The following is a 17,251-nucleotide window of genomic DNA, read 5'->3' as shown; positions in this document are numbered from 1 at the left end:
TTTTACGAACCAACAAAGTTTGTTTAAATAGTTGAGCAATTTTATCATCAATCGATAGATTAAGATTCTTTTACGAACCAGTAAAATTTATTTAAATAGTTGAGCAATTCTATCTTCAATCAATAGATTAAGAGTTTGAATCATTTCTATATCTACCTCATTTTTTAGATTAGCCAACTATTTTTCGCTTAGTTTACAAACATAAATTAGCCAACTATTTTTCCCTTAGTTTACAAACATAAATAATTATAGAATTATGTAAAATATAATACTATTACTTATCAATCACTTTCAAGTTTTAGGAGTTCTATAATAAATAGTCAACAACACGAAAATCATTTTCCCAAAGTTTGAAAAACTTGGTCATTTTATTTGGAAGTAGAATAAGATAAAAAGGACGAATAGATATAGATAGAAAGAAATTATCAAAGATTATTATATGAAGAGAGAAATATGATCTTTAATTCGCTTGTTAATCAAAATTTTCAAATTTAAGCTTAAGATATATATTTTTCTTATTAAGAAGTGCTTTAATTTATTTTTTCTGATATAAATTTAAATTAATCAAGATTCAAAATTATTATCGAATATAAAATAAAAAAGATATAGATATATAGATTGTTTTTCTCAGATCGTGTTAAAAGTACGTCTCCCAAACATGTCATCTGCAAATTTGTTGTAGGATTTTTGGAAAAAGACATTTTGACAAATTTATTCCAAAACTTGTGATGATTAAATGTGGCACGTATGCATATTATATTTTGAGGCTTGGCATATACTTTTTTGAGATAGCTAGAAAACAAGGAGGGGAATAATGGAAACCCTCAAACAGTACGATTTTGTTTCATTCTTCAAAAACTTAATACTCAAACTTCGTTTTAATTTATTTATCTTATTTTTTTGATCTGTTTAAAATAAATATTTTATCTTTTCTTTTATAATTGATTAATTTTAATTTTTTACATAACATATTAAAATTACAAAATTTAAAAATATTTTTGATACATTTCACATATCTTTAGTTAAGATTACTATGAGACTCAAAAATCTTTTTTAACGTTTTAAATTTTATGACAAATTAAAACTAGACAAACAAATTAAAACATAAAAAATATTATATTCAATTTGTGATATTAGACAGATGTTGTAAAAAAGTCTAACAACTAAATTAAACATGTTTGAATAATTGCATGTTCCAACCAAGAAAAATACTACTGTCTTTTTCATTTTATATGACGATAAAAAAAATCACATATAAAATGAAACATGAGGCGTTTGAAAGGCTTTTTTTTTTTTGGGAAAAAAGTATTGTTACCCTCACACTGATGTTGGAAAAAATAGTTATTTTTTTGTTATTTTATTTATCACAATTTACATGATATCTTTTAATTAGACGGTGTTCAAATAGTATGTTAGAGTTAATTGTACAGCTTGATTAATTAACAAGTAGCTTCTAGAAGCAACTAGAAGAAAAGTAGTTAGTTAGTTAGGTGTTGTCAGATTAGTCATTAGCAAATTGTATAAATACATTAGAGTAGATAGTCTTTTGTAACAATTATTACTCGATCAATACAATTTCTTTCTTCTTCTCTCCTTCAACTATTTTTCCTGTATATTCAATTATGTGTGGGAAATTAACATGGTATCAGAGCTTTGAAGATCATTCATGGTGTTTTCCCAATTTTTGTTCCAGCTCTTCGTCTCTTCATGATTTTCCATCTCCGTTTCAAAGTTTTCCGCTAGCTCTTCGTTTCTTCACGATTTTTCATCTCTGTTTCGAAGTTTTTTTTTTCACTCTTCTTCACATATGGCGATTGATTCAACTGATGAAGTTTCTGGCTCCACATCTCCCAACACTCAACAAATTGATTGCAATGATTCACTCTATGTTCATCCATCTGATACACTAGGAGTGTCTCTGGTTCCTCAGCTGCTAACTGGCGCAGAAAACTGTGAAAATTGCACTGCTTGTGAAGAACAAGTTAGGTTTTATCGATGGTTCCTACAATAGAGAACAGTATGTATGAGATGCATACAAACTACATCAATGGGATCGTTGCAACGCTATTGTACATACATGGCTAATGGCATCTGTTTCGAAAGAATTGTGAAGAGGGATTGTCTATTTATCATCTGCGCATAAGGTTTGGGCAACTTTTAAAGTAAGATTTGATAAGATTAATGCGACAAGGATCTATCACATGCATAAGGAAATTGGTGATTTATCTCAAGGTACTACAAATGTGTCCACTTATTTTTCACATCTAACTGATTTGTGGGATGAATTCGAATCGATCATACCCATTCTTGGTTGCGATTGTCCCCGATCCAGACCTTTTATGGAGTATTTAGGTCTGCAGAAAACTATGAAGTTCCTTATGGAGCTTAATGACACATACTCTCCACATAAGAGTCAAATCCTCATGATGGATCCAACTCCTAGTCTCTATCAAGTTTATTTCATGATTATCCATGAAAAGAGCTAACGTCTGAATGGTTCTTCGGGAGCTTTAAGTGGTGGATCCATGGAAGGTTTAATCACAGCCAATGCTTCACATTATAGATCGAACACTTACAATAATTCATTGTATTGCACTTATTGTCACAAGCAGGGACATGTTAAGGAATTTTGCCATCGACTCATTGGTTAGCCATCAAACTTTCAATTCACCAACAATAGAAGGCCACAAGGTAATCCTAATAACAGCACTATATAGTTTTGGCAATTCATCCAATACTGGGAATTCATTTAGGGGAGGGAATTACGACGACAACAACACTACAAGACATGGGATCAATCACAACAATGGCAACAACAACACTACAAGACATGGGATCAATCACAACAATGGACAAACTTACAATAATGCAGGATACAAAGGAAAAAACCCAGCGTATGGAGGTAATGTTAATGCTGGTGGACCATCTGCCTACAATGTCCATGTTTCTAGTGGTACTACAACACAATCATCATCGCAATCCATTCCAGTAGTACAAACTTTCACTCTTGAACAATATCAATAGATTCTGCACATGCTTGACAAAGACTAGGAACTAACTGACTCAACTAACATGGCAGGTAAGCCTCTCATCAACCAGGATTATTGGATTATGGATTTAGGTGCCACTAATCACATGACTTCATCTCTGAATATGTTATCCGATCCTACTTTACTTTCTTCTCCTCAATACGTACATTTACCTAATGGTGCTAGAACTGCTATTACTCACACTGGCACTTCCACTCTTTCCACATCACAATCTATTCACAATGTCTTATACATTCCTGATTTTTAGTGCAATTTACTTGCAGTTTCAAAAATCACTAGAGATCTACAATGTTCAGTTTCATTTTATCCTAATTTCTGCCTGTTTCAGGACCTTTAGAGTGGTATGGTTAAGGGGATTGGTAAACTACATGGAAGACTCTATATTCTTAATCCTTCGACACCTGCTACCACATCTCATCACTGTCTATCTTCTGTTTCTACAACATCTCCATCGTACACTGCACCAATATTTGATCTTCCATCCCCAACATCTTTTTCTACATCTTCTCTTTGGCACAATCGAATAGGATATGCTCATTATTCAGTTTTACAGAAGATCTCTTCATTAAAGAAACATGTAGTTCATTCTTGTAATTGCTTTATATGTCCATTAGCCAATCATCATAGCTTACATTTTCCTACAAGTACTAGTATGTCTAAGAATCCTTTTGATCTTGTTCACATTGACATTTGGGGTCCATATCAAGTTTGTACTTTTAATGGTTTCAAATATTTTCTTACTCTTGTTGATGACTATACTCGAACGACATGGACCTATCTCTTGCGTTTGAAAAGTGATTCATTTGTTATCTTACAATCTTTCATTTAAATGGTGCACATTCAATACTCAACTTCCATCAAACACATTAGGTCAAATAATGGTTCTGAATTTTTCAACCAGCATTGTTCTTCCCTTTTTGTATCTAAAGGAATTATTCATCAAAGCAGTTGTGTCCACACACCATAACAAAATGGTTTAGTTGAATGCAAACATAGATATCTCCTTGAGGTTGCAAGGACCCTTAAGTTCCAAGCTCAAATTCCCTTAAAATACTGGGGAGATTGCATTCTTACTGCTACATACATCATCAACAGACTCCCTATTCAAGTGTTGTCTGGCAAAAGCCCTTTTGAATACTTTCATGGACATAGTTCTTCTCTTGATCATATTCGAACCATGTGTTGCCTATGTTATGCCATTACACCTAATTACTCCGATAAATTTTCCTCCAAATCCATTCATGTCGTCTTCATGGGATACTCTCACACTCAGAAAGGCTATAAGCTTCTTAATCTGGAAATTGGCACCTTACTTGTCGATAGAGATGTAATTTTCAAAGAGCATATCTTCTCATTCAAATATCCTAAGTCCCTATTTNCAACATCTTTTTCTACATCTTCTCTTTGGCACAATCGAATAGGATATGCTCATTACTCAATTTTGTAGAAGATCTCTTCATTAAAGAAACATGTAGTTCATCCTTGTAATTGCTTCGTATGTCCATTAGCCAATCATCATAGCTTACATTTTAATACAAGTACTAGTATGTCTAAGAATCCTTTTGATCTTGTTCACATTGACAGTTGGGGTCCATATCAAGTTTGTACTTTTAATGGTTTCAAATATTTTCTTACTCTTGTTGATGACTGTACTCGAACGACATGGACCTATCTCTTGCGTTTGAAAAGTGATTCATTTGTTCTCTTACAATCTTTCATTCAAATGGTGCACATTCAATACTCAAGTTCCATCAAACATATTAGGTCAAATAATGGTTCTGAATTTTTCAACCAGCATTGTTCTTCCTTTTTTGTATCTAAAGGAATTATTCACCAAAGCAGTTGTGTCCACACACCATAACAAAATGGTTTAGTTGAACGCAAACATAGATATCTCCTTGAGGTTGCAAGGGCCCTTAAGTTCCAAGCTCAAATTCCCTTAAAATACTGGGGAGATTGCATTCTTACTGCTACATACATCATCAACAGACTCCCTATTCAAGTGTTGTCTGGCAAAAGCCCTTTTGAATACTTTCATGGACATAGTTCTTCTCTTGATCATATTCGAACCATGTGTTGCCTATGTTATGCCATTACACCTAATTACTCCGATAAATTTTCCTCCAAATCCATCCCTGTCGTCTTCATGGGATACTCTCACACTCAGAAAGGCTATAAGCTTCTTAATCTGGAAATTGGCACCTTACTTGTCGATAGAGATGTAATTTTCAAAGACCATATCTTCTCATTCAAATATCCTAAGTCCCTATTTCTCAATCATTTATCAACTTTATTGTCTGATAACAGTGATGTTCCTTCTCTTCTTACTTCTCCTTCCTTCATACCCTCTGATTTCCATTCTCCCACCAGTGCTGCACTACATTTACCTCCAGTGTTATACCTCATGCTTCCCTTATTCCCAATTCACCTATTATCTCTCCTATGCAATCTCCTAATCAGTCTACCACCTCTGCATCACCATCCCTTCCTGTTTTAGCTCTTTTACATCAAAGGAAATCCACTAGATTTTCTAAGCCTTCCATATGGCTAACTGACTATGTTCATTCTTCTCTTCCTTTCTCTCATTCTTCTTTATATCCAATTGATCACTTTGTCTCTTATTCTCATCTTTCTTCCTCATTCTAATCTTTTCTCCGTGCTTTTCTACTCATATTGAGCCTTCTACTTATGCACAAGCTACTCAGGATCAGAGATGGGTTCAAGCCATGAAGCTTGAGATTGAGGCACTTGAAGCTAATCACACCTGGGATGTAGTTGACCTGCCTATTGGTAAAGTTGCTATTGGTTGTAAATGGGTGTTTAAAATGAAATATAATGCTCATGGGTAGGTGGAAAGATACAAGGCTCGCTTGGTTGCTAAAGGTTTCACTCAACAAGAGGGTATTGATTATCATGATACTTTTTCCCCTGTTGCTAAGATGGCTTCTATTAGGATAGTGATCTCATTAGCTGCTCTATATTCTTGGCCCATTTTTCAAATGGATGTTCATAATGCCTTCTTAAATGGTGATTTGTCTGAGGAAGTCTATATGACACTGCCAGAAGGCTTTGGCAGTTAGGGGGAGCAGCCACATAAGGTATGTAGACTGCTCAAATCCTTGTATGGATTAAAGCAGGCTAGTCGATAGTGGAATCTCAAACTAACTGAAGCACTTGTACAGTCAAGATTCATTCAAAGTTGGCATGATTATTCTTTATTCACTCAGTCTGATGGAGATACATTTGTGGTGCTACTTGTCTATGTTGATGATCTTATAATTACAAGAAATGATCTATGTGCAATTAAGAAGGCACGACATGTTATACACCAAAAGTTCAAAGTAAAGGACTTAGGTGAGTTGAGATATTTTTTGGGGATAGAATTTGCAAGATCCAAAGAAGGGATTGCCATGTCACAGAAAAAATATGCACTTAGTCTAATTTCAGAATTGGGACTAGCAGGATCAAAGCCAAAAAAGACACCACTTGAGCAACACTTAAAACTGACAAGTATAGAATATGATGCAAATATGGAGAATGGCTTGGTAGACTTGCCATTGGAAGACAGTGGGAGTTATCAAAAATTGATTGAGAAGTTGTTATATCTTACAATAACAAGGCCAGATATTTCCTATTCAGTGCAATGCCTCAGTCAATTTATGTCTACGCCAAAATAATCTCATTATAAGGCAGCTCTAAATATGGTAAGATATATAAAGAAGCAACCAGGTTTGGGGTTACTAATGTCAAGTGCAGGATCACCACATGTGACAACATATTGTGATTCCGATTCGGCCTCATGTCGAGAAAAGAACATGTTTGCAAAATCCACTGGATAACAATGCTTTCATCTCCTACCACTTTATTTTATACTCTATCCAGAAGATGAGAATTTTTTTTTTTTAGATTTAAATAGAGGTAGTCCTAGATCAAAATATTAGGAATCAAAGCAAGGAAAGTAGCATTGATGGAACGGGGGATCGCACCTTCAGCGAAGAAATAAGGTGACCAGCTGGATGGTTCATTCCAGTCTGAAGTCAGTCAAGTCATGGAATTGACAGAAGTTCCCCCTTAACCAACCCTAAGAGGGAATTCTGCCCTATGACTAGAAGGTCAGTTTCAGGATACTGTATAAGATTAAGTTCATCATTGATTTTGTGGAAGTCTAAGAAGCAAAGCACTGTCTCTAGAAGTTCGGCAAAAGTTGAATACATGTCTATGGCATCCACTGTTGCAGAGTTGGTTTGGATAGCAGGCTTGCTAAAGGAATTGAAGGTTAAAATACAATTGCCAATGGATCTGTTTTGTGATAATAAGGCAGCCCTACAAATATCCGTTAATCCAATGTACCATGAGAGAACAAAGCACATTGAAATTGATTGTCATTTTATTAGGGATAAAATTCAAGAAGATCTAGTCAAGACAGCACATGTGAGCAACAAAGAACAAATGGCTGATATATTGACAAAGGCTCTTGGACGTCAACAACATGACTTTCTACTTGACAAGTTGGGAATGATGAGCATATTTCATTCCCAACTTGAGGGGGAGTGTTAGAGTTAATTGTACAACTTGATTAATTAACATGTAGCTTCTAGAAGCAACTAGAAGAAAGGTAGTTTGTTAGTTAGGTGTTGTCAGATTAGTCATTAGCAAATTGTATAAATACATTAGAGTAGCTAGTCTTTTGTAACAGTTTTTACCCGATCAATACAATTTCTTTCTTCTTCTCTCCTTCAACTATTTTTCTTGTATATTCAATTATGTGTGGGAAATTAACAGAGTAAATAAAAAATCGAAACTTAATGTAATTGTTTTTTAAAAACTAAATTTAATTATTTTGATTTAATATTTTAAAATTAAAATTTAAATATATTCAAAAAGTATAAAAAATACCATTAATGTATAATAATATGTTATTATTGTCATGTCAAGAAAAAATATATTATAGAATATTGATCAAAGTTCATATAATTAAATTTCAAAGGAAAAAGAAAGTGACATATATGGATTATGAATAGAGTATATGGTAAGTTGTAAATTAATTTTTTAACATTAGTAGATAAACGTCGGAGGTGGTACCTCCAATTAAATTTTGTAAATTGGATTATACTGTTTAACGGAAAGCTTATAAAGTTTAGTATAATACTACTTCCTAGTTATGAATGGTAACATAATTAATTTGACATCATCCTTATGTAATGCTTGAGTCGCCCTATTAAGGTCCGAGATAAATTGAGTAAGACTGTTCATTTTGTAAGATTATGTTAATTTTAATTTTAATCTATCGTAATTTTGTTTTATTATTTTTAACAAAATGTAATAAATTCATCACGATTGAGTACTGATAAAAAAATTAGTATTAATAGTAGGTTCAAATTTTACATAAAAGAGCTCTAATTTCAAACAGATTTATTTATCAGTAATGAAGATTAGGATCACAAGTGAGCATATAGGTCAATACATCTCCAACTTATTTTTTTAATGATGGATAAAACAATTAAGCTAGCTACTTATACCTGTTTGGTCCGATGAAAATATTTCTTCATTTTGATGTGTAAAATTGTCGAAACAAAACTATGTTATAATTTATATAATACAATTTAATTCGTTCCCTAGTACTTCTTCTTTTTCTATAGTATCTTAATTAACTTATTTTCCTAATTAAACCTAAAATGTAAAAAAAGAAGGTGAAGTCTTTTGCTTCTTATAGTAGTAACTAAATTGGGTTGCTTATTCCTACCCTCTTTATTTGAAAATATAATTATTTAGAATTTAGCAAGACACGTTCTAAAAGTTGAGATTTTGACGTAACAGTTCAAGTATCAAAGCAAAGGATAGACTAGAGAGAGGGATATATATATAGCATGTAAGATAATTTTATATCATGGTGTAATTGTTGTGGTCCCTAAATTAATTTTTCTAACCTCCAAACTTGACATTTATTAATATTTTTTAATATGCTTTGAAGGGAAGAGGGCATTCATCTGGGTAAGGTTGACTAAAATTTATTGAATTTGAACTTGCTAAATCATATATCTTTCGAACCAACAAACTCATATCGTTTTGACATTTAGCTTTAAAGTGAACTTTTTGCTCCGAACTTATCAATATGCAATTACTTTTTAAGCAATTTCAATGTTAACTATATATTTTTAAGGAATATTTAGCCATATCGTTCTTTATTAGTATTGTGACAAGCTTAAATAAGTACTTCCTCACAAGTCACAATAACATGCATGTAAGCCTTTTGTGTTGAGGAAAAATTATTGGTTTATTTATATGGTAATTACTTCATGAATTAATTTTTAAATTCAATTAGATTAAATATTTACGGGAGGACATCAAGTCATCATAATCCATAAATCAAGTGAATCACTTCATTTGAAAAAAAAGAGTCTAATTTAGTTCCATCACGTGATCGACAACATGCAAAGTAAATAATGGTACGTTTAGTGTCTTTTCACTATTGAGGAAAATATTGTTTAACTTTTTAATACACTTTAAAATTATATATATTCGGAGCTTCCTATTTTTTGTGCTTTTCCAAAACGAATTTCATATTCATCTGGAATTTGTGCCGGTTGAATTTCTGATATATATATATATATAATGGGCTCATCAGTCAGTTATTATACTTATCTACCACTTCTGGATATGACCCTTCATTATGTATATCAGTTTAATATTTTTTCCGATCTATTATAGTTTTTGTGCTTATTAAAAAGTATTTTTTCTAAAATAGTTGTTATTTTTTTAAAAAATATAATTAATTATTTGCTTTTATCTCTATTTTTATACTTAATAAATATGAAAAGAGATTGATTTGATGAAAGAATATCTAGATTGAGATTAAAAAATAAATAAAAAAATAATTTAATTAAATTACTCTTTTAGTTAATTTTTTTTTTTTGGAACGTGCGAAATAATGTAACAAGTAGATTGGATGGAGTACTTGCATTAACTCTTCTTTAATTATTTCAGTGACACAAGAGTGTGTAGTAAATTATTTTCTTAAAAAATAATACGGAGTAGCTTCATTGATAGGGTAAATATGACAAATAACACATAATACGTACTATACCAATAATGTAAAAAAAAAATTGTATAATCATCATCTTATGGGAGAATGATTTTCTACCTTTTTACATATTTTTAAAGAAAGATTTTCATTTTTATACGTAAAAAAATTTAAATATTGTTTTCTTATATTCAAATAATAAAAAAACAAGAGATTTCATTTTATTGGAATGATTTATATAGTTTAAATCCGTGCACGGATCCGGCTCCTTTTCATTTCTCTTCTCTCCATTTTCCCCAAGTTCTAGCTTGGATTGGAAACACANATTAATACATTGGAAGACTTCACCATTTTGCCCTTTGTTTATATCAATGCACGTTAAAATGCGTTACAAAAAATACACATACAATATAGGAATGGTCATATTAATTGTAGGGGTAAAATGAAAAAAAATTAATTAATTCTATCCTAATTTAATAAGTGCTCAAATAATATGAAAAAAATATTTTTAATAAGATTCTCATCTAATATGGGACGGAGAGAGTAACAATATAACTTTATTAATGTTGGGCCTGGGTAGCACCGGGCTTTCTTATATATATATATATAATGGGCTCATCAGTCAGTTATTACACTTATCTACCACTTCTGGATATGACCCTTCATTATGTATATCAGTTTAATATTTTTTCCGATCTATTATAGTTTTTGTGCTTATTAAAAAGTATTTTTTCTAAAATAGTTGTTATTTTTTTAAAAAATATAATTAATTATTTGCTTTTATCTCTATTTTTATACTTAATAAATATGAAAAGAGATTGATTTGATGAAAGAATATCTAGATTGAGATTAAAAAATAAATAAAAAAATAATTTAATTAAATTACTCTTTTAGTTAATTTTTTTTTTTTGGAACGTGCGAAATAATGTAACAAGTAGATTGGATGGAGTACTTGCATTAACTCTTCTTTAATTATTTCAGTGACACAAGAGTGTGTAGTAAATTATTTTCTTAAAAAATAATACGGAGTAGCTTCATTGATAGGGTAAATATGACAAATAACACATAATACGTACTATACCAATAATGTAAAAAAAAAATTGTATAATCATCATCTTATGGGAGAATGATTTTCTACCTTTTTACATATTTTTAAAGAAAGATTTTCATTTTTATACGTAAAAAAATTTAAATATTGTTTTCTTATATTCAAATAATAAAAAAACAAGAGATTTCATTTTATTGGAATGATTTATATAGTTTAAATTCGTGCACGGATCCGGCTCCTCTCCATTTCTCTTCTCTCCATTTTCCCCAAATTCTAGCTTGGATTGGAGACACATGTCATAGTTTAGAATTAATGATTGAGATCTAATTAATTAAAGTAAAGTCCTAACCATAGTTATTTAATTCTATATATTTGTTTCTTAAATATTTTTGCAATCCATTGTATTTTCCCTAAATATATTATAAAAAAATTATTTACTGCATACGTATTTAAAACTTTTACTAAATATTTTAATTTTTTTTGAAAAAAATTATAATACAATTAAACGTTTTTAATATTATAATAGAGTATTAAGAGCTACAATGTCTATATATAGAGCAATATGGACTCTATTTAGGGAGAACGAAAGAATTTAAAGTTGAGTGACAAAATTTATTTTACTCTTAAAATTAAAAGAAAAAATGTCAAGTCACAATTTTTAATTTTTATATTTGGCAAATATTATTTGAGAAATGTAAAACGTTAGGGGAAGAAAGTAAAATATCAGCAAAAAATTATTCAAGTAATTAAAAAAATAAATTCTTTTAATTATATTTAGGAAAAATATAATGTAAATCTAGAATTGTTGGATTGCAAAAATATTTAAGAAGCAAATATATGAAAGTAAATAACTACGGTTAGGACTTTGCTTTAATTAATTAGATCTCAATCATTAATTCTAAATTATGACATATTTCTCCAATCTAAACTAAAACTTGGAGAAAATGGAGAAAAGAGAAATGGAGAAGAGTCGGATCTGTTTAAATAAATATTTAAACTCTTCCCAATCCCTTCAGAACCAGTTGGAATAAAAGTGTAGGACCTACACGAGGCAATTCAGAAGTGAATGTATTATTAGTTAGTTGTATCAAATTAAATAAAAATGCAGATGACATGAAAAGTTATACGTACATCATCAACTTAATAAATACAACAACGTCAAGGACGACTGAATTTACAAATTGATTTAAATAACCTACTCTATGTAGGTTAGCAACAAATAAGTGTGAAAAGAAAAAGAAAAAAATTGGATAACTTTTTTTTTTTTTCCATTCGATGTTCGTAATTATTTATTAGTATTAGAGTCCGCTAATTCACATTAGGGCTGTGTAGGACTCACTTGAGGGGAATTGCCATCTACCTAAAAAAAAATCAAATAAAAAATTCAATATCGAGACCTTTAATTAAGAAAGAAATAGTCTCATCTATTATATAATATCCTTTTATGGTGAGTTAACTTCGAGAAAAGGCTTAAAATAGTCCATTATCTTTAAGTTTAGACTTAAAATAGTCCTATTTCTCTTTAGTGGAGCATTAATAATCCTGATTCTTTAATAATATGATGCATTTTCAGTCTCCATCCTAACCACCGTGAGCTTTTTAACGGAGCAATAGGTGCATCTCCTCAATTGAAAACTAAAATCTGAAATCAATCAGACTAAATAGCGTATAACCATTCATTCACAAGGTTCTAATACATATTTGATACCAAAAAATATAATCTGTTTGGAGCATCATACAATTTCGTTATGGTTAAGCTGCAGACGGTCATCCTTAAAGATAAATATGTCAACTAATTGTGGTCTCCTCCATGACATTCTGAAGCTGTCCTCTGTCCATGACATAGCTGCAATCCCTTTGGACAAACAATAAAGAATCACAGCACCTTTGTCCATGATTTTTTTAAGGATATCGATTTTTTTTTTGGTTATCAAAATACCAAAAAAGTATATATTAGCACCTTGTGAATGAATGGCTATATGTTATTTGGTCTGATTGATTTCAGATTTTAGTTTTCAATTGAGGCACAGGTGCATAACCTACTACTCTGTCAAAAAAACTCACGGTGGTTAAGATGGAGACTGAAAATGCACCACTTTATTAAAGAATCAGAATTATTAATGCTCCACTAAAAAGAAATAAGACTATTTTAAGTCTAAACTCAAAGATAATGGACTATTTTAAGCCTTTTCTTCTCAGTTAACTTCCTACACTACTAGATACAAGGTTTTTCCCACCACAAATCAATAAAAAAAATTATATGATCGTACATAATTTTTTCACTCATTTTCCAGCGAACCAACTGTCAGAGTACACAATTTATGTATGCAGCAGAAGCATAGTACATGATCACGAATTACATAATAACATATAATATAAATCAAGAAAAAAACAAAATTCATAATTCACTAACCTGTTAAAGATTTTGCATAACTCGTTCCAGAACTCCGACCTTCTACTATTACTCCTTCGTTAATTCTTTTCCAATCAGTAGTTTGTATGGGCAATTATTTTCATAAAAGATTGATCTCTTTCTTTCGGGAAGTCCCCTTTTTTATCCTCAAAGTTTTACAGAAGAGAGGAAAAGTTTTTGGGGACATAACTTTCATTAGCTATTAGGAGAAATTAAGGACAATTAAAACCCATTAAAACTCATATAGGCAAAAACGTTTTGATTCCTTTTATTTAAGAAAAATCATTTTAAAATCAAAATTTAACTTATTTAAAACATCTGATTTTATTCCTTTATAGAAGACCAGTAAAAATTACTCTTCCGAAACATATCTTTTCCTTTTCATAACTGGTTAATTAGTCCGACGTAGTAGAAACCGTAGACTAATTAACTGAGGCTTTTAATTATAATATTAATTAGCAAAAGAATGAATTAATCATATTGTAATAATTTGCAAATTATTCCACTAAAAACAGTAATTGCACTCCTCGATTTAATTTCAAAATCTACCATTACATCTTATTTAACTCCAGATGTTAGAATCACTGACACCAATCAATTAAATTAAATTTTCTAAATAATTAAATTTATTGATTAATTTAATTATTTATTATTATTATACTTAACTTATTTCACTTGACGGATATTAATCCACTTCCAGGTTTTTCGCGTGAAAACTTATAAGTATTCATAAAGGGGTGTCTTCTATCTCAAGTCCGAGACATGGTTCTATCAACTAATTATTATTTCACTAATGTGATTTGTCATTACCCAAACTACAAGGAATATATTGACTCATAATAGAGTCTCATATTTTAATAGATTAAAATAATAAATCAAACTATATAGATCATAATAATTATATCAAGATCAAGAGTATAAGTATACGTAATGGACTAGAGAAGTTGTTTAAAATATTCAGAACATAAACGAACATCTCTAATTGGTCCGTTCAATACACACGGAATGTAGTAGCACAAGAAGTTAGAATTTAAGCATTTCCATGATTAAGATCGAATTATATTTAATCTTGTGCTACAATATAATCATCAAGATGTTTGTCCAACTACATCTTTGATTGTGAACATTTAATTTATAACTTTTAAGAACCATCTTCCGAGTATGAATTAAATAACTCCATACACAAAAATCGTCTACTGTATAAGTAATGGACACACATATTAACACAATGATCTATTTAAATAAAGACTTTATTATATTAACTAAAATAAAATAAATAACATTTACAAGGGATTAGATAAAATACTTTAACTCAATCACATGATTAATAGTATATCCCATCACCAACTCATTAAAAGATGCATAATGGAAGGTTTTCATTGAAACATTGAAAAACTTCCTAATTTTTTCATGTGAAAACATTATTATTTTTTATTTTATCACTAATTTAATTAAAATATTCATAAGAATAATCACTAAACATCAATTAAAATATTGTAGTAATTTTTTTAGTAGTACTAGTGCAACAACATTTGTTTAATTAGTCGCCTCTTTATTTTCTTACTTGTTCACCTCATGTTTTCTTGCTAATTCAAGAGGGAAATTAATACATGCTCAAGTAACTCTTGCATAACTAAGTCATTGATATATGTTTGAAAAACTCTCTTAGTATAACAAATGGGAAATACAAATTAATCCTAAAATCCACAAATAAAAGTATAATTATTATTTTTTGGTAGTACTTCCAATAATTTATTTATTTATTGTAATAAAAAATTCATTCCTTAGTTGGTGAGTGGTCCACTATTTATTCGCATCACTTTTAATTACGACAAGGAGAACTCATAAAAATATTTTGGTCAAAAGTTTGGCTAATTACTTCTTCTTCCCATATTAGTTTTCAATGTTATTAAAAAATAGTTGTCTCAAAATATTTGTAAAATTTTAAAATAAATTAGTTTTTATTTAATTCTTGAAATGAATTATTTTTTTGAAAGTAAATAATATCTTACATTGGAAACATTTATTTTATTTAATTCTTGAAATGAATTATTTTTTTGAAAGTAAATAGTATTGCTTACATTGGAAACATTTAAGGATAAATTAGTAAAATGTATTTTTTATATATAATTTATTTAAAAGCGTATAAAAAAAATTATGACAATTAATATGAGACGGAGGAATTAACAAGGCCATGAAGCACATTATATCATGTTATGATTTTTTTTCCCAATGAACCCTTATGATTCTACTAACCTCAATTAGTTTATAGTTTCATTATGAAATCTTTGATAACTAATCACAATCAATCAGAATAAAACTGCTCTGACAATATGGCTTAACAATATTAATTTTTCTTCCCATTTTTGGTACAAAAGACAAAAAGTACTATTTGAAATCCATATCTTAAAAAAGAATGATGAAACACTTTTTGCTCGAAAATTTGAGTATAAATAGAAAATTCAAATATATCAAAAATTTAAGTAGAAGAAAATACCCAATTCCTTCTTAAGTAAGCTTATAGTACAACTGTACAAGAATTTGTTTTTTTAGTTTTTAAGCTTAAATTGAATGATAAGACTTTAATGAGTTTATTTACATATACCTACTTTCTTTAATCATTCACTAATATCTGCGTCATAAAAAATGAAAAGCAACAAAGGTCACTAGATTTTATTAAGTAGAAAATTAAAAAAAAAAACATAATGTCAGATCAGTCAGAATACTTAATCTGACGTCATTAATTAATTAAGTTTAAAATAAAAACGTACAATATTATAATCATCTAAAAAGTTTTGTAGCTTTTGAACCATGCTTATATAATACTCCCTCCGTCCCTTTTTAGTTGTCCACTTTAGAAATGGCACACAGATTAAGGCAACAATGATTAGCACAGTGAAGTTACAATTTTACCCTTATGACAACTTTTCACTTCAAAATTACAACCACTTATTTGAATTAAAGTGAAATAAATTGGAGGGAAACAACATACACTTTTACAATTTTCAAGAAGTGTAAATAAGGGTATAATAGGAAAAAATTTATTGTCCTTTCTTGATTTGTCAAAATGGACAACTAAATAGGGACAACCAAAAAAGGAAATATGGACAAGTAAATAGGGACGGAGGGAGTAAGTAACACCAACTGTTTGTCCTCCTCAAAAGTTAATTATGAGCACAGTATTGTTAATGAGTTATATAAACAATAAGAAAATAATGACCGAAAAAGCTTCATATGATCATAAGTGGGAAGTTTATTAAAGTGTTGCATTATATATTGAGTTAAAAAAGGTGTCTTTTATGAGATTTTGGAGGCAATAACAATGGCATTATTATTCACTAAACACCCCAAAAGTGAAGTGCAATCTTTTAAAAGGTTATGAGAGAAAGGCTGATAGTAAGACTATCTCTGTCCTATTCTATTTTACTCTTCATTCTTTATATTTGGATAGTAAAATAGAGAGTGTCTTCTCCAAATACTCTCTATTTTACATCTACTCTTCAATTATAGAGAGTTGAATAATAGTTCTCCAAATTTGGAAAACTACTATTCATACACTCTATTTGACTTTTTGAATATTATATTGTTATTTCTATTATTTTGTAATTAACATATTATTTTTCATATATGTATATTAATTAAATCTCTAATATTCATAATTCTTTTTAAATGTAATATAATATTTTTAAAAATATATTATTTAATATATACTACTTTCA

The sequence above is a fragment of the Solanum stenotomum genome, chromosome 8, assembly GCF_019186545.1.
Source record: "Solanum stenotomum isolate F172 chromosome 8, ASM1918654v1, whole genome shotgun sequence".
In the NCBI taxonomy this organism is placed as follows: domain Eukaryota; kingdom Viridiplantae; phylum Streptophyta; class Magnoliopsida; order Solanales; family Solanaceae; genus Solanum; species Solanum stenotomum.
Note: the sequence above shows the minus strand (reverse complement) of the source record.